Below are 26,130 nucleotides of genomic sequence, written 5' to 3'. Positions count from 1 at the left end.
AGTTACGCTAGTGCCCAAAATTTTCATTTGCAAGAACATGTAAGGACACACACAGGGGAAAAGCCTTACAAATGTGGTCAGTGTAGTTACGCTAGTGCCAAAAAATATAATTTGCAAGAACATGTAAGGACACACACAGGGGAAAAGCCTTATGAATGTGGCCTGTGTAGTTACGCTAGTGACCAAAGATCTGGTTTGCAAGAACATGTAAGGAGGACACACTGGAGAGAAGCGTTACAAATGTGAGCAGTGTAGGTTTTGGTAATTTTTGCAAAATCCATAAAAGCAAACATACTAATAATAATGAGACACTTTAGAAGTGTGACCTTAAGAATAGGGTATTTGACTACTAGTCAAATCAGTTTCTTTTTTTGAATTGTTAAAATGATATTGCCACTATGGAAATTATATAAAACACTTGCATGTGACGTCACAATCAAATTACCTACTATTTATAGTTTTATACGGGATTTAAAATAGAAATTGTGTATAAAAATAACTGCTGTCTACGTTTCTCTATTAATCTTCTGGTGCTTTATTTCATGCAAGGTGTAGAATAATTTATTTTAAATACAGTCAAATACCGTATTGTTAAACAGATCTTTAACTACATTTTAAAGGTACAATACTCTTTATAGCGACGCCTAGCACGACGAAGGTCCGGTATCGGTACAAGGATGGAAGAATGGCCGGCCTTAGTAGCAATGTACTATTAAATTGATTGATGACAAAACTTCAATTCCTAGCTATGTAACGAACTAGGATAACTGTATTAGCTATAGTTCGTTTTTTACCATTAGAAAAAAGGTAAACAATCTTGACATGTTTTTTTTAAAGATTGATCAATCAATCAATCAATCAATCAAAATGTTTATTTCAGGCAAAAACCCATAGATAAAAATTACAAATTAAACTTAAAAATACATAAAATAAATTGAAGTTACATTTAATTACACTACAATTACATTAAAACCAACAACTGTTCGCTAACAAAGCACAACGTTTGCTTAGATATATTTTTTGTTGAACAGAATTAATGAATGTAGTTAATCAAATCATAAAATAATAAAATATTTTGTAATCAACAAACGCTCAAAAAAGGGTTTTCGTATTTCACAACTTTTGAAGAATACACTTTAAATATAAATATTCCTAGTTTTTGGTTATTTTTATTGTGTAATTTTTCTTTTTAGGTAGGTGCAACAGATATTCAGTTTATAGACGCTTTAAAAAGATTAGTTTATATTACTTATGAACGCACAAGAATGCAAAAGTTCGTATATGGTTTATAATTGTAGCATATTTGCTGTGACTTATTTTTCAAAAGTGATTTTTAATAAAAAGACACATCAAGATCGCTTACCTTCTTTCTAATTTTTGTTCAATAACCACGATCAACAGCACAAAACTAATCTATAAATGTGTAATCCGCAAATTTTTTGTTACATTTTTGTAAAGATATTCGAGTTTAAATACGTAAAATTTAAGCATATGCACTTTTTTATTGATCTAATGTATAAACCGAAATAAATGTCATTATATGAAGGCAAAAATGACCAAGCCCTCCAGTGTACAGAGCTGGAATCGAACCAGCGTCCTATGTTAACGCGACAGATGCCTGAACCACTCGACCACCCGGTTACGGTGGCATGGGTCGAAATTTCCAAGTATGACAATTTCCCGAAGGCTTGTGGCGCTTTCTGGCCATCCCTAAGGTAGAACAGTATGGTTCGACCTTCGACCTCCTAACCGAATTAACTCAGGTGATTACGGATATAATTTCATAAAATGTTCTTTTTTTCATAGAGTATTAATGGCAGCGCCATCGCTTTTCGCTAGCCCGTAATAACTTGAGTTGATTCGGTACAGCGCGGGAATGCTGCCTGCGTCATGGGCACCTTGCAGGGTACATTTTAGCTTTATACTAGTTCTATTTTATTTTATAAGTAGATATAATTCTTTTAAAATAGATTTCGTTTGTATATTTTTTTGTTTAAGGAAAATAAATCTATTAAGAGCAGTATTATATTTAACAGATGCCTTATGTTATAACGAGGAAAAAATCATTCATAAAGCTAATTGTGCCGCGAGCGACACAGATGTAAAGCCTGACCAGAAGTAAATGATCATTGTCAAGAGGGCGCTGTTATTCTCGGATCATGTATAGGGTGACAGTTCAGCATATTATGAAAAAATTAGTTCCAGTGAAATTCCGCAACATGGCGCGTGATCATATATTACTGCGAGCATGGTAATAACGGCCAATATTGCAATGCCGTGCAAAAGGTTTAACATGTAGAATTTTATACTTAATAGCCAACAAAAACTTTGATTGATTGGTCAATAAAAAATAATTGGTAATTAAAATATCATTGCGGAAAAAGGTGTGTTCAATTCAATTTATTTATTAAATAAAGATAACAATTATCTTAATTTTTGTTAGTATATTCTTAAAAATAATGTTAGTACTTAAAAGTTAAATTAGATTTTACATTTAAAATTATTTCATTAATTACAGGACAACACACATGATCAGCAATCATCTTTAGGATGCTGTTTGGGCTGTCCCTCGTTCTGCTCAACAGAGACGCTGCATTTTTGCGCAAGATTGCTGCAAACCCATCGGTGCGTGACTCCGCGAACATGGTGCTTACGCTGCAGAATTTGGGCAGGCCAATCAGCATCCTAAAAGCATTGTTGTACTGCACCCTAATAGCATTGTCTGACTTTTAGGTATATCGGACCCACAGGCTGCCAGTGTAAAAAGACGAGCAGTATGTCTTGTTGAATATTGCAATGCCGTGCAAGATGTACATGTAGCATTTTATAATAGCCAACAAAAACTTTGATTGATTGGTCAATAAAAATAATTGGTAATTAAAATATAATTGCGGAAAAAGGTGTATTTGTAAGATAACTTGATGAGTGTCAATCATATGGAGGGTCATTCTACTTTTTACTGCAGGTATTTTTGTCCCCAGAAGAAAGTATGTGATTTTTATATTTGTAAATTATGTAATTTCTTTAATTTTAATGCTGCACTAACGATACTTTGTGACCAAAGTAAAAAATATGGTATCTATTTTTATATTTTTTTTTTAAGGTAACAAAGATGTCTTTATGAGTGAAAGAGCAGGGACGTTAACAAAGTGGTATATTTGCCTACTCCAAGCTATAAATACTAAAAATAAAAAAGCCACGGGTCAAATATTAAGGCATATTCTGTGCATATCGGTTTTTAGTAGCTAGTGTAAGTTAAAACATATGACGAATATTAAAATTTCAAGATTGAAATCATAAAAACATGCAGTAAAAAATAGAATGACAATGGAACGTTTTTCGAAGCCAAAATTGCACTGAGAGCTTTGACGACTTGTATATATGTATATAACGTCGCTATGCCCATGTATTTGTGAATGGTTAACTGTACAATAAATAACTCAGTGAAAATTTAGACTTTTATTCCTATTAATACCATTCTTCCCACTTACTTATTCGTTTCTTCTTCCATTGCCATGTACAGTTGTACACCATGCTGTCCTTGCTAATATCAAAGAGAATTTGAAAACGAGGCGTGTTGTCAAAGTAAATTTTGTAGCCACAGTAAATTTACTGCCATCTTTCATCACATGATTTAAGACTTAGAACGCCATTTGACTTAGATACTTATTCTTTCACTGATATTATTATGTGTTAAATTTGTTAAATATCAAAGGCTGTCGCCATCTAAACGAGTATAGGCCAAAGGTATGGCGCCATCGCTCGAATAGATGCCACCAAAAGTACCTTCACAATCCGCCTCTATACTAAATTGTCTTTGTTAATATTATTAATACGAAAGTAGGAGTACTTTCTCTATCTGCCTGTCTGTTACCTCTTCATGCTTAAGCCGCTAAATCGATCAAGATGAAACTTGGAGGTCCGGGCAAGGATATCGGATAGTTTTTGTGAGTCATTTTGATCATTCCACGCAGACGAAGCTACGAGCAGAAGCAGGTAGGTATATGATAAAATAGCAACAATTACACGACCGGCCATCGGCGATGTAAAAGATAAAAGGGCGATAATGAGTTCTAACTGTGGCAATAACAACGTTAATTCCGTACACGGCGGGAAGAAGTTAATAAGTGGCGGGAAGAATTTTGAACCTTATGTAATTTGAATTTAAGTTTAAATTTCTTCAATAAAACATCTCGAGTTATCAACCTCTTCCCGCCGTGTACCGAATTATGGTATGTATGTACAATAGGGGTTATTACTGCAATGTTCTGCTACCAGAGTGCAGAACTAGCCCGTTTAGTAAACCATAGAGTAACTTATACATACTGTGCCCTTAACAGTTCTTTGACAAGTTTTCAGAGATAATAAAATATGACAGAGGACCTACCGGGAAACGTAAATCCGAAATATCGCTATCTGCCTTTTTATGCAAGAGTGACAGAGATGTTAGATAGAGAAATTTTGATTTTCTTATTTCGCGATAGACCCTCGTCGCTCAGATCTCATCAGATTGTGGTAGGGGCGCCCCCTACGCAGAGTTTCGCGTAATATTCTCTATTGTACTTACATCATAAGGGCCCTCCACACTCATGCGCGAATCGCGGCTTTGCGCTGCGTAGTCTGGAGCGCCCTATTGCGCGCTATACACACATGCGTTGATAGGTTGGTATTAATCTTTACGGTCGCCAACATAGACCTAGCATTACATAGACCAGCTATACGCGTGCGCCCGTAAGGGATAGACATAGATGACGTCATAAACGTGGGGATACCATATTGGTAAAAATTACCCCAATATTTGATATCACGTTGGGGCGATTACCCTGGAGGCAAAGTTAGCTTGTTTGACGGTATTAATAAATTGTTAAATAAAATGTCAATGGGCCGTCCTTTTTAGGCGTATAAACAATGAAATACCTCCTATAATTCGCGCAGGTGGTACAAAACTAAACATGTTCAGTAAATAAAACGTAAAATAAAATGTATTATGGGTTTTAATTTAAAGAAATCACAAATCGCAATCACACCAATTAATGTACACCACATTTAATCTTCACAACATTTGTTTATTTATTTTTGGAATTAGAAGTACAAAAAAACTTCGAGGTCAAAATTACCCATAAAATTATGATATTTTCATCTGGTATCCCTAACATGATTGTTATGCAGCTAAATTAAGAAGAAGTTTAAAAATGGCTGACCTCAGACTCCTACCTACCTACGTAATTTGGGCAAATAATTTTACACATAATGTTTTGTTAATTTGCGTAAATAATTGTGATATTTTTATTGAAATCGTTTGATTCTACATTGCTTTGAGTGTAACGTAATATTACGATGTTATTCTCACATATTGCGTTAAGAGGAAGGTGTAAAACACCGTACTTACGTGTGAAAGATTATGATCTCATATTTTTGCTCAGAGCGGCTATTACAGCCGATTACAGAACAATTCACCAGTATTTTATCAAAGTTCAAGCATTCAAAACGCTAACCATCACTATATTTCACAAGAGAAAGCACAATTTCATACAAAACAACGATAATTAAACAAGCAACGAACAAACATGACATGTCACGTACTTATTTGTTTGCCACAACCTCGGTTGTGGCAGCGGTGGAAAAGTGAAACTATGACAAGGACAAACAATAACAGCGCTTTCTCTGCTACTCCTACTGAAAGATACATAAGACTATCCCGTTCGGTCATTTTCCCCCACTCCTCATGACCGATCCAGTTATACTAGATTCATGGTCGCCAAGCACTAGTTGTAGGAAAGCCGTTTGGCCATATTATACTACTCTTTGCGTTTGGCCTACCTACAAAAAGTTCCCGGCTAAAACGTAGTGGTTATAGTTGGTCAAACCAAATAACTACATAAGAACAAAAATAACTATACTCATCCTTTTCTTTTGGGTGCTAGGTTGTGCTAGGTGCTAGTACTAGTGTAAGACAAAGATAGTATGATTCTCTCTGTCTATGTTCGAAATGAGACAGTCCTTTGACAAACTATAGTTGGTCAAGCAAATCTTGTCAGTAGAAAAAGGCGGCTAATTGAAAAAATGTAGGCGCGAAGGGATAAAAAAAAAAATTCGCGCCTCTTTCAACTGACAAGATTTGCTTGACCAACAATTTATATTCTCCTTGTGCCAGGCGCCGGCAACCGTTGAGTTATTTTGATATTGACCCTATATTCTCATTTAACGACCCTTGCTCGGGCCCGACCGCGAGCTTGGTGCACCACACCTATAGGTGAGAGCGAGAAAGAGATATTTCTTTCTCGCTCTCACTTATGGGTGTGGCGTTGGTACGGCGCACCTAGTTCGCGGTGCTTTGCGGTAGTCTGTTACGTTTTAATCATCGATTCATCGCTTATCGGGCCCCGTTTGCAAGTGCCCTACGACCATGTGGATTTAATAAGCCCTCAACTCAAATAAAAAAATGGAGATGAAATTGTGTACTTGTAGACTCTAGATCAGATTGACGCCATTTTTTTTACGTCACGTTGGTCACGTGACGTTAATTTGATCATCTCGTCTGGACAGTCCTTAAAGAAACGCTTCGACCGTGCGAAACGTAATAGGTATTTGAACGCACGCACGCCATTTCTTTTACTAAATGCCAAATTTGACAATGACATTTAAATACATGCTTAAATCAAATAAATACTCATCTCATTTTGTTTAGAAATTTCTCACTTTAGCATAGCTTTTGGAGCTATGAATTGTCTGAATATATTTTGTTTGGATTTGAAACAATCTCTTATTTCGTATTTGTACAAAGATGCTCCCGGTCTTTACTTAACGTTTACATTAAGACTATATCGAAAAGTATCAGTAGTAGTTACGTATACATAGTTGACGATGGAGTCGTCAACGTTACAGGGCTCAGAGAGTATTTGCGTGAAGGCTGAGCCCTGTGAGGATGACTGTATTACGGATGAGCCTGCGTTCGAAGAAGTGTCTGTTAAAGTTGAGCGTTTGCTGGATGATGTTTGTGTAACAGACGACTCCAGGTGCGATCGTGTGTCTATAAAACCTGAGCCAGCGTGCCCAGATGTGTGTGTCAAGGACGAGTCGCTCGGCGTGAGCGCGGCGGCGGAGCTGTACACCGACCACGTGGTGAAGGATGAGCTCGTTATCGGCCCCGTGATAGTAGAGCGGCGCGTGCGCCACGCAACAACAGGTCAGTTGCGGGTTCTAACTCTAACCATGAATAAAATAAAATTAAACTGTTTCAATCATTAGGGCTTGGGAAATATAGTTGGCTTGAAAACCATTTATTTAGCAAAAAAGTTTGGAAGAAGAAAGGAAATACATTTATTTAACATCACAATTTATTTATCATATCAATGTTGTTCACATCTGAGAGTTGTTTCAGCTTCCAACCTGGTTTTAGAAGTGAATCAGTCATGTGAGATTGTCCCAGGGAGACCCCTTCTGAGGGACTGTTGTGTGAGACTGGAGCGCCTTGTTGTGGACACGCTGCTCACCGGCACTCAGAGCACAGACCGGGACAGCGCCAGACAAGTTCATAAAGCTGGAAGTGGAAACATTGGAGGTGAGAGTTCTGTGTAGATTTGACCTAGAGCTTTATCTAGCACAAACAATGCTTAAAAGTCGCGGAGTGTAAGGGTCCTCAGGTGCTGCTCAATAGGGAAATATTCATTCATATTTTATCTGTATACTATAATTAGGTAAAATTGTTGCTGTTGTTGCCTAATTGTGTATGATAAAGTGACCTGGTTTTAGGGTTCCATGGTCAACTAGGAACCCTTATTAATTTATTGGTTCCAAAAATTACACAGCATTACAGTAGGTACTAATGCACTGCGAAATTTAGGACAGAAAGTACACATACAAACAAGGTACAGCGTACAATCTGGAACTAGGTATGACAATGCTTTTTTTTTAAAGTTATATAGCAGTACACAAATTCAAAGAAACGAGGTATATACATAAATTAAAACAATATACAATCATCATCTTCCTCACGTTGTCCCGTTTTTGCCACGGCTCATGGGAGCCTGGGGTCCGCTTGGCAACTAATCCCGAGAATTGGCGTAGGCACAAGTTTTTACGAAAGCGACTGCCATCTGACCTTCCAACCCAGAGGGGAAACTAGGCCTTGTTGGGATTAGTCGGGTTTCCTCACGATGTTTTCCTTCACTCCGAGATTGTTAGTGATAGAAAGCTGCAATGACATAGATATATAGATCGATCAAATATCAATCCGACAACGTAAAGTGGGGATGTAATTTTTTTTTCGCTTCAACCCTATAGTGTTGGATAATAATAATAAAATAAAATAGCCTTTATTTGCAGAACAAGGAATAGTTGCACATTATCTCTCTATTATCTCCCATCTTTTGTATTCCTTGCCTGCTTGCCCTTCGGCAAAGGCCTCCTCCAACCTTCTCCACTTTCTCCGGTCCGTTGCCACTCTGCTCTAGGTACGGCCAACTACCTGCGCGATGTCGTCGCCCCATCTCATTATAGGTTTCTTCGCCTTTCTTTTACCTTCTCTTGGTTACCATTGGGTGACTCGCTTGCTCCATTTGTCAGTGCCTCGGATGATATGGCCAGCCCACTTCCATTTGAGTCTTCTAATTTTTGTGGCAATGTCTTGGACTTTTTCCTATTTCTAATTAGGGTGTTTCGTAGCCGGTCAGTCTTACGTACTCCTAACACGCTCTTTCCATGGCGCGCTGGCAGCAATAGCATGCTAGATGGGATGTAGTAGCTTTTGTCAGGGCCCAGGTTTGGCTACCATACATTAGGACAGGAAGAACACATGTGTTGAATAGTTTACCCTTTGTCTTAGAGTGGAGTTGTTTATCTTTGAAGACTTCTTTCAGGGACCAGTACCTTTTCCACCCATTCACTATTCTTCTCTCTATTTCTTTCTCTATTGTTTCATCAGGTGATATAATCCAATTTTTAAATTTTCTAAAATAGTTATGTTGGCTGTATGAGTAATACCGTTGACTATTGGCAGTTTTAGAACGAAAAAGTAAAAAATTCAAAAGTAAGAGGCAATACTTTAATGAAAATGAAAATATTTTATTACATTAATAAAAAGTGACATTACAAGGTAGTAGGTTGGGACTTCCAATTAAGTATATTATACCTATTATAGCTGACTGAATGACGCCATCTTGCCGAGCAAATTGGCTCGGGTGAGGCAAACGTGCTGAGGCAAAAGTTACACGAGCACGCGGCCGCGCGAGGCCGGGCGTTTGCCGCGCGAGGAAATTTCCTCGCGCGGCTGCTCGCTATGTGTGGACCCGGCTAATGAAACAGAATGGGAGCGAGGACCGAGGAGTGACAATGACAGCAAAGCGATCCAAGTGATCCGACTCATCCGACCGAACTAAAACTAAACGTCGACTCTCTCTGTGTACTACTGTACTAAAAGACCGAACTAGTACAGTTGTGTTGTGAGATTGTACTAGTTGGGTGCGATCTTTTCAGTGAACGAGCGTGCACAACTCTAGTTGCGATAGATGCGTCTCTTGACGAACACCTGTACCTGCTATGTGATATGCAATAAATGATTTCAATTTCAAAAAAAAAATGATTTCAATTTCAATTTCTCTTTCTTCAATATGTCAAACAAAAGTGACACAGCGACATAAAAACCTTATGCTTATGCATGGCACTATTTTCTCTTTCTTCTTATAGGAATCGCAATAAGACTATCTTTTTCTATCAAAGAGTGTCAGGCCCTTGGCTATAACAAACCCAGTAACGTCAGTGTTGTGTCACTCTCGATGAGCACAAACATGTGCCTAGAGTTAAAAATTATTTCGCCTATTTAAATCGAGAGGAAAATGAGGATTAAGTTTGAATGGAGAAGCGGCCGACCCTTTTCCTCTTAATGTCGAATATCTATGAGATGAGATGTTTCTAATGAAATTACTTTTTTCTCTTCAAATCGGTGCAAAGTAAGCTTTGACGACTGGTCTGGTCTAGTGGGTAGTGACCCTGCCTGTGAAGCCGATGGTCCTGGGTTCGAATCCCGGTAAGGGCATTTATTTGTGCGATGAGCACAGATATTTGTTCCTGGGTCTTGGGACTCTTGGGTGTTTTCTATGTAATAATTCATTTCATCCAATTCCGAAATGTGCATAAATCTTGACCTGTAATTTATATTACCAATAAAGTATGAGTATGAGTGTTTATGTATTTGTATAGTATATAGGGTGGCTAAAAAATAAGTGCATTCCCAATGCCAGGAAGGTTTTGGGATTATACTGAGCAAAAGTTGCTTCTTGAGCTTACTGTGGGACTTGGTCAATCTGTGTAAGAATGTCCTATAATATTTATTTATATAAAACATTCTTGTTGCAGGGCAAACTTCACAGAGGAAACCGAGCGGCAACACCAAAAGTCACCAATGTGCCCACTGTGAATATACAACATCTGTGAAGTCATGGTTAATAAGCCACTTGAGGAAACATACCAATGAGAAGCCATACAGATGTGGCCAGTGTAACTATGCTAGCAACCACAAATGTGCCGTGCGAGTCCATGTAAGGACACACACCGGGGAAAAGCCTTACAAATGTGGTCAGTGTAGTTACGCTGGTGCCAAAAAATATCATTTGCAAGAACATGTAAGGACACACACAGGGGAAAAGCCTTACAGATGTGGTCAGTGTAGTTACGCTACTGCCCAAAAATCTCATTTGCAAGAACATGTAAGGACACACACAGGGGAAAAGCCTTACAAATGTGGTCAGTGTAGTTACGCTAGTGCCAAAAAATATAATTTGCAAGAACATGTAAGGACACACACAGGGGAAAAGCCTTACAAATGTGGTCAGTGTAGTTACGCTAGTGCCCAAAAATCTCATTTGCAAGAACATGTAAGGACACACACAGGGGATAAGCCTTACAAATGTGGTCAGTGTAGTTACGCTAGTGCCAAAAAATATAATTTGCAAGAACATGTAAGGACACACACAGGGGAAAAGCCTTATGAATGTGGCCTGTGTAGTTACGCTAGTGACCAAAGATCTGGTTTGCAAGAACATGTAAGGAGGACACACTGGAGAGAAGCGTTACAAATGTGACCAGTGTAGGTTTTGGTAATTTTTGCAAAATCCATAAAAGCAAACATACTAATAATAATGAGACACTTTAGAAGTGTGACCTTACAAGTACAAAGAATAGGGTATTTGACTACTAGTCAAATCAGTTTCTTTTTTCGAATTGTCAAAATGATATTGCCACTATGGAAATTATATAAAACACTTGCATGTGACGTCACAATCAAATTACCTACTCTTTATAGTTTTATACGGGATTTAAAATAGAAATTGTGTATAAAAATAACTGCCGTCTACGTTTCTCTATTAATCTTCTGGTGCTTTATTTCATGCATGGTGTAGAATAATTTATTTTAAATACAGTCAAGTACCGTATTGTTAACCAGATCTTTAACTACATTTTAAAGGTACAATACTCTTTATAGCGACGCCTAGCACGACGAAGGTCCGGTATCGGTACATGGATTGCGCTGGCGTGTGGAGTTCTCGAAACTAACCGAAGAATGGCCGGCCTTAGTAGCAATGTACTATTAAATTGATTGATGACAAAACTTCAATTCCTAGCTGTGTAACGAACTAGGATAACTGTATTAGCTATAGTTCGTTTTTTACCATTAGAAAAAAGGTAAACAATCTTGACATGTTTTTTTTAAAGATTTATCAATCAATCAATCAATCAATCAAAATGTTTATTTCAGGCAAAAACCCATAGATAAAAATTACAAATTAAACTTAAAAATACATAAAATAAATTGAAATTACATTTAATTGCACTACAATTACATTAAAACCAACAACTGTTCGCTAACAAAGCACAACGTTTGCTTAGATATATTTTTTGTTGAACAGAATTAATGAATGTAGTTAATCAAATCATAAAATAATAAAATATTTTGTAATCAACAAACGCTCAAAAAAGGGTTTTCGTATTTCACAACTTTTGAAGAATACACTTTAAATATAAATATTCCTAGTTTTTGGTTATTTTTATTGTGTAATTTTTCTTTTTAGGTAGGTGCAACAGATATTCAGTTTATAGACGCTTTAAAAAGATTAGTTTATATTACTTATGAACGCACAAGAATGCAAAAGTTCGTATATGGTTTATAATTGTAGCATATTTGCTGTGACTTATTTTTCAAAAGTGATTTTTAATAAAAAGACACATCAAGATCGCTTACCTTCTTTCTAATGCTAAAAATAAGAACTATATAGGCTGGCTAGAGCTCAAACATGACTGCTCGGGAATTGGTTTCATGCATGAAAAATATTTTGCAATTTTTGTTCAATAATCACGATCAACAGCACAAAACTAATCTATAAATGTGTAATCCGCAAATTTTTTGTTACATTTTTGTAAAGATATTCGAGTTTAAAAACGTAAAATTTAAGCATATGCACTTTTTTATTGATCTAATGTATAAACCGAAATAAATGTCATTATATGAAGGCAAAAGTGACCAAGCCCTCCAGTGTACAGAGCTGGAATCGAACCAGCGTCCTATGTTAACGCGACAGATGCCTGAACCACTCGACCACCCGGTTACGGTGGCATGGGTCGAAATTTCCAAGTATGACAATTTCCCGAAGGCTTGTGGCGCTTTCTGGCCATCCCTAAGGTAGAACAGTATGGTTCGACCTTCGACCTCCTAACCGAATTAACTCAGGTGATTACGGATATAATTTCATAAAATGTTCTTTTTTTCATAGAGTATTAATGGCAGCGCCATCGCTTTTCGCTAGCCCGTAATAACTTGAGTTGATTCGGTACAGCGCGGGAATGCTGCCTGCGTCATGGGCACCTTGCAGGGTACATTTTAGCTTTATACTAGTTCTATTTTATTTTATAAGTAGATATAACTCTTTTAAAATAGATTTCGTTTGTATATTTTTTTGTTTAAGGAAAATAAATCTATTAAGAGCAGTATTATATTTAACAGATGCCTGACCAGAAGTAAATGATCATTGTCAAGAGGGCGCTGTTATTCTCGGATCATGTATAGGGTGACAGTTCAGCATATTATGAAAAATTAGTTCCAGTGAAATTCCGCAACATGGCGCGTGATCATATATTACTGCGAGCATGGTAATAACGGCCAATATTGCAATGCCGTGCAAAAGGTTTAACATGTAGAATTTTATACTTAATAGCCAACAAAAATTGATTGATTGGTCAATAAAAAATAATTGGTAATTAAAATATAATTGCGGAAAAAGGTGTATTCAATTCAATTTATTTATTAAATAAAGATAACAATTATCTTAATTTTTGTTAGTATATTCTTAAAAATAATGTTAGTAATATTGTCTTCGGTTACCGCGATAGTTACTCATGAAATAAAACTATGAAAACTATGAACACACGTCAGTCACCCGTTGACCACGAACGCTGTAAAGAGTTCGAAACGTCGGGATGTATTATAAATTCAATATACGCGATATAATCCGTTTTCATAGTTTTATTTCAATAATGTTAGTACTTAAAAGTTAAATTAGATTTTACATTTAAAATTATTTCATTAATTACAGGACAACACACATGATCAGCAATCATCTTTAGGATGCTGTTTGGGCTGTCCCTCGTTCTGCTCAACAGAGACGCTGCATTTTTGCGCAAGATTGCTGCAAACCCATCGGTGCGTGACTCCGCGAACATGGTGCTTACGCTGCAGAATTTGGGCAGGCCAATCAGCATCCTAAAAGCATTGTTGTACTGCACCCTAATAGCATTGTCTGACTTTTAGGTATATCGGACCCACAGGCTGCCAGTGTAAAAAGACGAGCAGTATGTCTTGTTGAATATTGCAATGCCGTGCAAGATGTACATGTAGCATTTTATAATAGCCAACAAAAACTTTGATTGATTGGTCAATAAAAATAATTGGTAATTAAAATATAATTGCGGAAAAAGGTGTATTTGTAAGATAACTTGATGAGTGTCAATCATATGGAGGGTCATTCTACTTTTTACTGCAGGTATTTTTGTCCCCAGAAGAAAGTATGTGATTTTTATATTTGTAAATTATGTAATTTCTTTAATTTTAATGCTGCACTAACGATACTTTGTGACCAAAGTAAAAAATATGGTATCTATTTTTATATATTTTTTTTTAAGGTAACAAAGATGTCATTATGAGTGAAAGAGCAGGGACGTTAACAAAGTGGTATATTTGCCTACTCCAAGCTATAAATACTAAAAATAAAAAAGCCACGGGTCAAATATTAAGGCATATTCTGTGCATATCGGTTTTTAGTAGCTAGTGTAAGTTAAAACATATGACGAATATTAAAATTTCAAGATTGAAATCATAAAAACATGCAGTAAAAAATAGAATGACAATGGAACGTTTTTCGAAGCCAAAATTGCACTGAGAGCTTTGACGACTTGTATATATGTATATAACGTCGCTATGCCCATGTATTTGTGAATGGTTAACTGTACAATAAATAACTCAGTGAAAATTTAGACTTTTATTCCTATTAATACCATTCTTCCCACTTACTTATTCGTTTCTTCTTCCATTGCCATGTACAGTTGTACACCATGCTGTCCTTGCTAATATCAAAGAGAATTTGAAAACGAGGCGTGTTGTCAAAGTAAATTTTGTAGCCACAGTAAATTTACTGCCATCTTTCATCACATGATTTAAGACTTAGAATGCCATTTGACTTAGATACTTATTCTTTCACTGATATTATTATGTGTTAAATTTGTTAAATATCAAAGGCTGTCGCCATCTAAACGAGTATAGGCCAAAGGTATGGCGCCATCGCTCGAATAGATGCCACCAAAAGTACCTTCACAATCCGCCTCTATACTAAATTGTCTTTGTTAATATTATTAATACGAAAGTAGGAGTACTTTCTCTATCTGCCTGTCTGTTACCTCTTCATGCTTAAGCCGCTAAATCGATCAAGATGAAACTTGGAGGTCCGGGCAAGGATATCGGATAGTTTTTGTGAGTCATTTTGATCATTCCACGCAGACGAAGCTACGAGCAGAAGCAGGTAGGTATATGATAAAATAGCAACAATTACACGACCGGCCATCGGCGATGTAAAAGATAAAAGGGCGATAATGAGTTCTAACTGTGGCAATAACAACGTTAATTCCGTACACGGCGGGAAGAAGTTAATAAGTGGCGGGAAGAAATTTGAACCTTATGTAATTTGAATTTAAGTTTAAATTTCTTCAATAAAACATCTCGAGTTATCAACCTCTTCCCGCCGTGTACCGAATTATGGTATGTATGTACAATAGGGGTTATTACTGCAATGTTCTGCTACCAGAGTGCAGCACTAGCCCGTTTAGTAAACCATAGAGTAACTTATACATACTGTGCCCTTAACAGTTCTTTGACAAGTTTTCAGAGATAATAAAATATGACAGAGGACCTACCGGGAAACGTAAATCCGAAATATCGCTATCTGCCTTTTTATGCAAGAGTGACAGAGATGTTAGATAGAGAAATTCCGATTTTCTTATTTCGCAATAGACCCTCGTCGCTCAGATCTCATCAGATTGTGGTAGGGGCGCCCCCTACGCAGAGTTTCGCGTAATATTCTCTATTGTACTCTCAGAATAATGACTAAAGCATAGAAGTCGGGCAAAAATGCTTCGCAAATATGTATACCCGTACTTTACTTCCTTACGAATTAGATAATGTGCCGAAAAGAGATGCATATATGCTTGTTATTTCTCATTTACGTACGGTGTCATAAGTTTGATAATTTGCTAGGGATGTAACTGTGTCGACTTTTTATATCGATAAATTATGCATAAGTTTATGTGCCGTGTAAAAGAATAATCACGAAAATGGCAAATTGATAATAGTCTGGCTAATGAAAGTTGAACCTGAAAAAACGCGGTAATTTCAAGAAATCTGTAGCAGGCGGCTCGTTGAAATGAAATGAAATGCGTGGAATACAAGGATTGCATAACTTTTATACTTTTTATAATTTTCATATTCTAAAAATCATTAAAAAGTATAAAAATTATGCAATCCTTGGAATCAAAGAGCCGCCTGATATGAGGATTAATGCATGTACCTAATATAGCTTTTATCTCATTTGCAGTCTACCACTCAGAACCGTCTAACTATACCTCTCGTTTTTTTATCATTAGAAAGAAGGCGAGCGATCTTAACGTGTCGTTTTATCGAAAAACACTGAAAATAAGTCACAACAAATATACCTATAATATACGATCATTTACATACTTTTGCTTTCATAAGTAAAATATTGCTATATTTATAAAAAAACTTGTCAATAAAAAGACACGTGGAAATGGTTTACCGTTTTTTCTAATGCTAAAAGACTAAGTATAGTTTCCAGTCATGTACAGTCAGCTGCAGAGAAAAGGCACCCCCCCTGCATACAAAGTTCTGTAAATTAGTATGGACGTGGGGTACCTTTTCTCTGCAGCTGACTGTACCAAATAGGAAATGGAAAAAAAACGTTCGTGTAATATTTTTTTATATTTAATAATAGGGAATATTACGCGAATCTCGGCGTAGGTGGCGCCACTATCACAATCTGAGGGTCTATCGCGAAACAAGAAAATCGAACTTTCGTTATCTAACATCTCTGTCACTCTTGCGTATTCGAGCGATAAAGAGGCAGCTAGATAACGAAATTTCGGATTCGAGTTTTCCGGTAGGTCCCCTGAAAACTTGTCAAAAACCTGTTAAAGGTACAGTATGAATAAGTTACGATACGGTGCACTAAAAAAGCTAGTGCTGCACTCTGGTGGCAGAACATCGCAGTAATATCCCCTATTCCTCGTCCTTTGGAAATCTGAAATAAAAAGTTGAGTTTTGTGACCAACAATATTAATAAAAGGAACATTCATCAATGATCATTAATGTCTTTTTTATTAGGGTTCCGTACCCAAACTACCCAAAGGGTAAGGACGGGACCCTATTACTAATACTTCGCTGTCCGTCTGTCTGTCACCAGGCTGTATCTCATGAACCGTGATAGCTAGACAGTTGAAATTTTCACAGATGATGTATTTCTGTTGCCACTATAACAACAAATACTAAAAAGTACGGTCCCCTTGGTGCGCGCGTCCGACCCGCACTTGACCGGTTTTTAGTATTAAACTATAGTCTGGCAAACACAATCTGTCAGTAAGTAAGAACAAAGAAAACTATAGGTACAGTCGAAGGCAAAAATATCGATCCAGACAAATGGCTTAAAAATATGTGAACACGATTTTATTGTCTGAGCGTACACATATTTTTGAGACTGGGAATGTATATATATTTATGCCCTTGACTGTACTCATCAATTAAAATGAGACAGTCCTGGGCCAAACTATAAGAAAGCTGTAAATGTCGATAGGTTATTGATCTGAGGTCGATACATCACTATGCCAAAAATATAACCTTTCATACTTAGCAGAAAAGTTCGAAAATTTATGCAAAAATCTATATAGACTTGAATGCAAGTAATAATTACATAAACAATATATCGATTTCTATGTTTAGGGTCAGGTCCTATAAATTAATTTCTTCAAAATTGAACAAAACTCACCGATTAAAGGTTATCGGTTCGTGCGTATTTCATTTTCTTCCTGTATGCGATTTACAGCCCTCGATCACACAAGACATTATCACAAAGGGAACTTCAAACCATTACAAATAAAAACTCAACACGTTTTCCAACAATCTTTCAGGAATAGCAAGAATATAATTAAAATAAACCAAGATGACCGCTGAAACATCCCGAAATATTTCAACTAAAATAATACGACTATGTCAAGTTGTTACAGTTGACACCTACCTGTGAAATAACGAACTTATATTTTATTTGGCTGGATTATATTATAGAACCACATAGGACCATTTGACATTTCCCTCAGTTCATCTTATGACAATACTGAAAAAAACGAAAGAACTTGCGGATTGTTGTCTCACTCACTCATAGACAAAAAGTAATAACGTGTTGTGAATACGATATCTTTTACCAAGCTTTTATTTTTGCCCGGCTTCTTTGCTTTAGTCATTATTCTGAGATTGTACTTACATCATAAGGGCCCTCCACACTCATGCGCGAATCGCGGCTTTGCGCTGCGTAGTCTGGAGCGCCCTATTGCGCGCTATACACACATGCGTTGATAGGTTGGTATTACATCTTTACGGTCGCCAAGCACTAGTTGTAGGAAAGCCGTTTGGCCATATTATACTACTCTTTGCGTTTGGCCTACCTACAAAAAGTTCCCGGCTAAAACGTAGTGGTTATAGTTGGTCAAACCAAATAACTACATAAGAACAAAAATAACTATACTCATCCTTTTCTTTTGGGTGCTAGGTTGTGCTAGGTGCTAGTACTAGTGTAAGACAAAGATAGTATGATTCTCTCTGTCTATGTTCGAAATGAGACAGTCCTTTGACAAACTATAGTTGGTCAAGCAAATCTTGTCAGTAGAAAAAGGCGGCTAATTGAAAAAATGTAGGCGCGAAGGGATAAAAAAACAAATTTCGCGCCTCTTTCAACTGACAAGATTTGCTTGACCAACAATTTATATTCTCCTTGTGCCAGGCGCCGGCAACCGTTGAGTTATTTTGATATTGACCCTATATTCTCATTTAACGACCCTTGCTCGGGCCCGACCGCGAGCTTGGTGCACCACACCTATAGGTGAGAGCGAGAAAGAGATATTTCTTTCTCGCTCTCACTTATGGGTGTGGCGTTGGTACGGCGCACCTAGTTCGCGGTGCTTTGCGGTAGTCTGTTACGTTTTAATCATCGATTCATCGCTTATCGGGCCCCGTTTGCAAGTGCCCTACGACCATGTGGATTTAGTAAGCCCTCAACTCAAATTAAAAAATGGAGATTAAATTGTGTACTTGTAGACTCTAGATCAGATTGACGCCATTTTTTTTACGTCACGTTGGTCACGTGACGTTAATTTGATCATCTCGTCTGGACAAACCTTAAAGAAACGCTTCGACCGTGCGAAACGTAATAGGTATTTGAACGCACGCACGCCATTTCTTTTACTAAATGCCAAATTTGACAATGACATTTAAATACATGCTTAAATTTAACTCTACATTCCATACTTAAATCAAATAAATACTCATCTCATTTTGTTTAGAAATTTCTCACTTTAGCATAGCTTTTGGAGCTATGAATTGTCTTTGAATATATTGTGTTCGGATTTGAAACAATATCTTATTTCGTATTTGTACAAAGATGCTCCCGGTCTTTACTTAACGTTTACATTAAGACTATATCGAAAAGTATCAGTAGTAGTTACGTATACATAGTTGACGATGGAGTCGTCAACGTTACAGGGCTCAGAGAGTATTTGCGTGAAGGCTGAGCCCTGTGAGGATGACTGTATTACGGATGAGCCTGCGTTCGAAGGAGTGTCTGTTAAAGTTGAGCGTTTGCTGGATGATGTTTGTGTAACAGACGACTCCAGGTGCGATCGTGTGTCTATAAAACCTGAACCAGCGTGCCCAGATGTGTGTGTCAAGGACGAGTCGCTCGGCGTGAGCGCGGCGGCGGAGCTGTACACCGACCACGTGGTGAAGGATGAGCTCGTTATCGGCCCCGTGATAGTAGAGCGGCGCGTGCGCCACGCAACAACAGGTCAGTTGCGGGTTCTAACTCTAACCATGAATAAAATAAAATTAAACTGTTTCAATCATTAGGGCTTGGGAAATATAGTTGGCTTGAAAACCATTTATTTAGCAAAAAAGTTTGGAAGAAGAAAGGAAATACATTTATTTAACATCACAATTTATTTATCATATCAATGTTGTTCACATCTGAGAGTTGTTTCAGCTTCCAACCTGGTTTTAGAAGTGAATCAGTCATGTGAGATTGTCCCAGGGAGACCCCTTCTGAGGGACTGTTGTGTGAGACTGGAGCGCCTTGTTGTGGACACGCTGCTCACCGGCACTCAGAGCACAGACCGGGACAGCGCCAGACAAGTTCATAAAGCTGGAAGTGGAAACATTGGAGGTGAGAGTTCTGTGTAGATTTGACCTAGAGCTTTTTCTAGCACAAACAATGCTTAAAAGTCGCGTAGTGTAAGGGTCCTCAGGTGCTGCTCAATAGGGAAATATTCATTCATATTTTATCTGTATACTATAATTAGGTAAAATTGTTGCTGTTGTTGCCTAATTGTGTATGAAAAAGTGACCTGGTTTTAGGGTTCCATAGTCAACTAGGAACCCTTATTAATTTATTGGTTCCAAAAATTACACAGCATTACAGTAGGTAGTAATGCACTGCGAAATTTAGGACAGAAAGTACACATACAAACAAGGTACAGCGTACAATCTGGAACTAGGTATGACAATGCTTTTTTTTTAAAGTTATATAGCAGTACACAAATTCAAAGAAACGAGGTATATACATAAATTAAAACAATATACAATCATCATCTTCCTCGCGTTGTCCCGTTTTTGCCACGGCTCATGGGAGCCTGGGGTCCGCTTGGCAACTAATCCCGAGAATTGGCGTAGGCACAAGTTTTTACGAAAGCGACTGCCATCTGACCTTCCAACCCAGAGGGGAAACTAGGCCTTGTTGGGATTAGTCGGGTTTCCTCACGATGTTTTCCTTCACTCCGAGATTGTTAGTGATAGAAAGCTGCAATGGCATAGATATATAGATCGATCAAATATCAATCCGACAATGTAAACAATATAAATAAGTTAATCAATATCTATCCATTACTGTTGTATAAGTGTAAGATAGAACTCACTAAATGGCTGAAACAACTAAGTTATGATGATACAGTCATTATTGTACCGCATAAATTATTAACTATACATAAATATATTGGCTGAACACATACGCTAATCCACACACACACACACACACACACACACACACACACACACACATACATATGTCCCTCATCACAAGCACAGTATTTAAGTAAGTAATTTAATTAGGCTAGAACATTAATTAATACCATAAATACCTAAACTATAAGTTAAAATTATAAGTAGTTTATAAATAACATCATCATCATGTATACCAATAATATTTCCTAAATAAAAAGACTGTTATATTTATAGAAGAGCGGGGCATCCTGATACAGGTACATTCACCTAAAAGGAAGTCCCAACCACTGATGGCAATTTGTAGACTAAGCTTACAAGGAAATAAAACAATTTTCATTTCATTTTCATTTTCAAAGTGGGGATGTAATTTTTTTTTCGCTTCAACCCTATAGTGTTGGATAATAATAATAAAATAAAATAGCCTTTATTTGCAGAACAAGGAATAGTTGCACATTATCTCTATTATCTCCCATCTTTTGTATTCCTTGCCTGCTTGCCCTTCGGCAAAGGCCTCCTCCAACTTTCTCCACTTTCTCCGGTCCGTTGCCACTCTGCTCTAGGTACGGCCAACTACCTGCGCGATGTCGTCGCCCCATCTCATTATAGGTTTCTTCGCCTTTTTTTTACCTTCTCTTGGTTACCATTGGGTGACTCGCTTGCTCCATTTGTCAGTGCCTCGAATGATATGGCCAGCCCACTTCCATTTGAGTCTTTTAATTTTTGTGGCAATGTCTTGGACTTTTTTCCTATTTCTAATTAGGGTGTTTCGTAGCCGGTCAGTCTTACGTACTCCTAACACGCTCCTTTCCATGGCGCGCTGGCAGCAATAGCATGCTAGATGGGATGTAGTAGGTTTTGTCAGGGCCCAGGTTTGGCTACCATACATTAGGACAGGAAGAACACATGTGTTGAATAGTTTACCCTTTGTCTTAGAGTGGAGTTGTTTATCTTTGAAGACTTCTTTCAGGGACCAGAACCTTTTCCACCCATTCACTATTCTTCTCTCTATTTCTTTCTCTATTGTTTCATCAGGTGATATAATCCAATTTTTAAATTTTCTAAAATAGTTATGTTGGCTGTATGAGTAATACCGTTGACTATTGGCAGTTTTAGAACGAAAAAGTAAAAAAATAAAAAGTAAGAGGCAATACTTTAATGAAAATGAAAATGAAAATATTTTATTACATTAATAAAAAGTGACATTACAAGGTAGTAGGTTGGGACTTCCAATTAAGTATATTATACCTGTATCAGGAAGCCCCGCTTCTCCGTAGCGACAAGTTGTAGTTTAACAAAATCAGAAAGAAAACTTAAGCTAATACAATTTTATTTACATTAAACGTGTATGTGTGTGTATATATATAAAGGCCGGCAACACGCTTGTAGCGCTCTGGTGTTACTGGTATTCACTGGCGATGGTAATTACTTACCATCAGGTGATTTCTCTGCTCGTCTGTCTTCTATACCATAAAAAAATGGATTCAGTTGGAGGTTGTATCGTGTTGCGATTAGGCTTGTGTAGTACATGTACTAAAATCAAAACGACACGATTCCCTCCACTGTACTAGACCGAACTATTCCCTAATGATTCTGCTCTTAGTACGTTTTAGTACACTACACGTGAATAGCCGGGTCCACACATAGCGAGCAGCCTCGCGAGGAAATTTCCTCGCGCACAAAACGGCTAGTGTAGACGTGCCTCGGTCGAGGCGGCGCGCGCGTTTTCCTCGCCCGAGCGGCGGCGGTTTTTCGGAATACTCAAAGGCGCCTCAGACGTTTGCCGCGCGCCAGTGTAGACTTGTTTGTTTATGGTGCGTGTGATTATTTTGTTCGTCAAACTTCTACACTACACTACTTACGTCAAAAGTTGACAAAACACGGAAAAACCCCCAAAATCTCCTATGATTCTTTATTTTCATTTGAATTGCTTTAAAAAGCAAAATAACAGAAACGCAAGCCACGGCAGTCAGTGCGTGCGGCGCCATTTTGAACAGCTGACTGAATGACGCCATCTTGCCGAGCAAATTGGCTCGGGTGAGGCAAACGTGCTGAGGCAAAAGTTACACGAGCACGCGGCCGCGCGAGGCCGGGCGTTTGCCGCGCGAGGAAATTTCCTCGCGCGGCTGCTCGCTATGTGTGGACCCGGCTAATGAAACAGAATGGGAGCGAGGACCGAGGAGTGACAAGGACAGCAAAGCGGTCCAAGTGATCCGACTCATCCGACCGAACTAAAACTAAACGTCGACTCTCTCTGTGTACTACTGTACTAAAAGACAACAACTGTACTAGTTCGGTTGTGTTGTGAGATTGTACTAGTTGGGAGCGATCTTTTTAGTGAACGAGCGTGCACAACTCTAGTTGCGATAGATGCGTCTCTTTCTTCAATATGTCAAACAAAAGTGACGCAGCGACATAAAAACCTTATGCTTATGCATGGCACTATTTTCTCTTTCTTCTTATAGGAATCGCAATAAGACTATCTTTTTCTATCAAAGAGTGTCAGGCCCTTGGCTATAACAAACCCAGTAACGTCAGTGTTGTGTCACTCTCGATGAGCACAAACATGTGCCTAGAGTTAAAAATTCTTTCGCCTATTTAAATCGAGAGGAAAATGAGGATTAAATTTGTATGGAGAAGCGGCCGACCCTTTTCCTCTTAATGTCGAATATCTATGAGAATATCATGTTTCTAATGAAATTACTTTTTTCTCTTCAAATCGGTGCAAAGTAAGCTTTGACGACTGGTCTGGTCTAGTGGGTAGTGACCCTGCCTGTGAAGCCGATGGTCCTGGGTTCGAATCCTGGTAAGGGCATTTATTTGTGCGATGAGCACAGATATTTGTTCCTGGGTCTTGGGACTCTTGGGTGTTTTCTATGTAATAATTCATTTCATCCAATTCCGAAATGTGCATAAATCTTGACCTGTAATTTATATTACCAATAAAGTATGAGTATGAGTGTTTATGTATTTGTATATTATATAGGGTGGCTAAAAAATAAGTGCATTCCCAATGCCAGGAAGGTTTTGGGATTATACTGAGCAAAAGTTGCTTCTTGAGCTTACTGTGGGACTTGGTCAATCTGTGTAAGAATGTCCTATAATATTTATTTATATAAAACATTCTTATTGCAGGGCAAACTTCACAGAGGAAACCGAGCGGCAACACCAAAAGTCACCAATGTGCCCACTGTGAATATACAACAGCTGTGAAGTCATGGTTAATAAGCCACTTGAGGAAACATACCAATGAGAAGCCATACAGATGTGGCCAGTGTAACTATGCTAGCAACCACAAATGTGCCGTGCGAGTCCATGTAAGGACACACACCGGGGAAAAGCCTTACAAATGTGGTCAGTGTAGTTACGCTGGTGCCAAAAAATATCATTTGCAAGAACATGTAAGGACACACACAGGGGAAAAGCCTTACAGATGTGGTCAGTGTAGTTACGCTAGTGCCCAAAAATCTCATTTGCAAGAACATGTAAGGACACACACAGGGGAAAAGCCTTACAAATGTGGTCAGTGTAGTTACGCTAGTGCCAAAAAATATAATTTGCAAGAACATGTAAGGACACACACAGGGGAAAAGCCTTACAAATGTGGTCAGTGTAGTTACGCTGGTGCCCAAAAATCTCATTTGCAAGAACATGTAAGGACACACACAGGGGATAAGCCTTACAAATGTGGTCAGTGTAGTTACGCTAGTGCCAAAAAATATAATTTGCAAGAACATGTAAGGACACACACAGGGGAAAAGCCTTATGAATGTGGCCTGTGTAGTTACGCTAGTGACCAAAGATCTGGTTTGCAAGAACATGTAAGGAGGACACACTGGAGAGAAGCGTTACAAATGTGACCAGTGTAGGTTTTGGTAATTTTTGCAAAATCCATAAAAGCAAACATACTAATAATAATGAGACACTTTAGAAGTGTGACCTTACAAGTACAAAGAATAGGGTATTTGACTACTAGTCAAATCAGTTTCTTTTTTCGAATTGTCAAAATGATATTGCCACTATGGAAATTATATAAAACACTTGCATGTGACGTCACAATCAAATTACCTACTCTTTATAGTTTTATACGGGATTTAAAATAGAAATTGTGTATAAAAATAACTGCCGTCTACGTTTCTCTATTAATCTTCTGGTGCTTTATTTCATGCAAGGTGTAGAATAATTTATTTTAAATACAGTCAAATACCGTATTGTTAACCAGATCTTTAACTACATTTTAAAGGTACAATACTCTTTATAGCGACGCCTAGCACGACGAAGGTCCGGTATCGGTACATGGATTGCGCTGGCGTGTGGAGTTCTCGAAACTAACTGAAGAATGGCCGGCCTTAGTAGCAATGTACTATTAAATTGATTGATGACAAAACTTCAATTCCTAGCTGTGTAACGAACTAGGATAACTGTATTAGCTATAGTTCGTTTTTTACCATTACAAAAAAGGTAAACAATCTTGACATGTTTTTTTTAAAGATTTATCAATCAATCAATCAATCAATCAAAATGTTTATTTCAGGCAAAAACCCATAGATAAAAATTACAAATTAAACTTAAAAATACATAAAATAAATTGAAGTTACATTTAATTACACTACAATTACATTAAAACCAACAACTGTTCGCTAACAAAGCACAACGTTTGCTTAGATATATTTTTTGTTGAACAGAATTAATGAATGTAGTTAATCAAATCATAAAATAATAAAATATTTTGTAATCAACAAACGCTCAAAAAAGGGTTTTCGTATTTCACAACTTTTGAAGAATACACTTTAAATATAAATATTCCTAGTTTTTGGTTATTTTTATTGTGTAATTTTTCTTTTTAGGTAGGTGCAACAGATATTCAGTTTATAGACGCTTTAAAAAGATTAGTTTATATTACTTATGAACGCACAAGAATGCAAAAGTTCGTATATGGTTTATAATTGTAGCATATTTGCTGTGACTTATTTTTCAAAAGTGATTTTTAATAAAAAGACACATCAAGATCGCTTACCTTCTTTCTAATGCTAAAAAAAAGAACTGTATAGGCTGGCTAGAGCTCAAACATGACTGCTCGGGAATTGGTTTCATGCATGAAAAATATTTTGCAATTTTTGTTCAATAACCACGATCAACAGCACAAAACTAATCTATAAATGTGTAATCCGCAAATTTTTTGTTACATTTTTGTAAAGATATTCGAGTTTAAATACGTAAAATTTAAGCATATGCACTTTTTTATTGATCTAATGTATAAACCGAAA

At 37.4% G+C, this 26,130-nt stretch overlaps 1 pseudogene; it reads left to right on the top strand.

Annotated features, from left to right (window-relative positions):
* Nucleotides 1-6,864: 6,864 nt before the first annotated feature.
* Nucleotides 6,865-25,203, top strand: LOC134753027 (zinc finger protein 431-like; annotated as a pseudogene).
* The last annotated feature ends 927 nt before the right edge of the window (nt 25,204-26,130 follow it).

This window comes from Cydia strobilella, chromosome 26 (assembly GCF_947568885.1).
Source record: "Cydia strobilella chromosome 26, ilCydStro3.1, whole genome shotgun sequence".
Taxonomy (NCBI): domain Eukaryota; kingdom Metazoa; phylum Arthropoda; class Insecta; order Lepidoptera; family Tortricidae; genus Cydia; species Cydia strobilella.
This window is presented reverse-complemented; position numbering and strand designations above follow the sequence as displayed.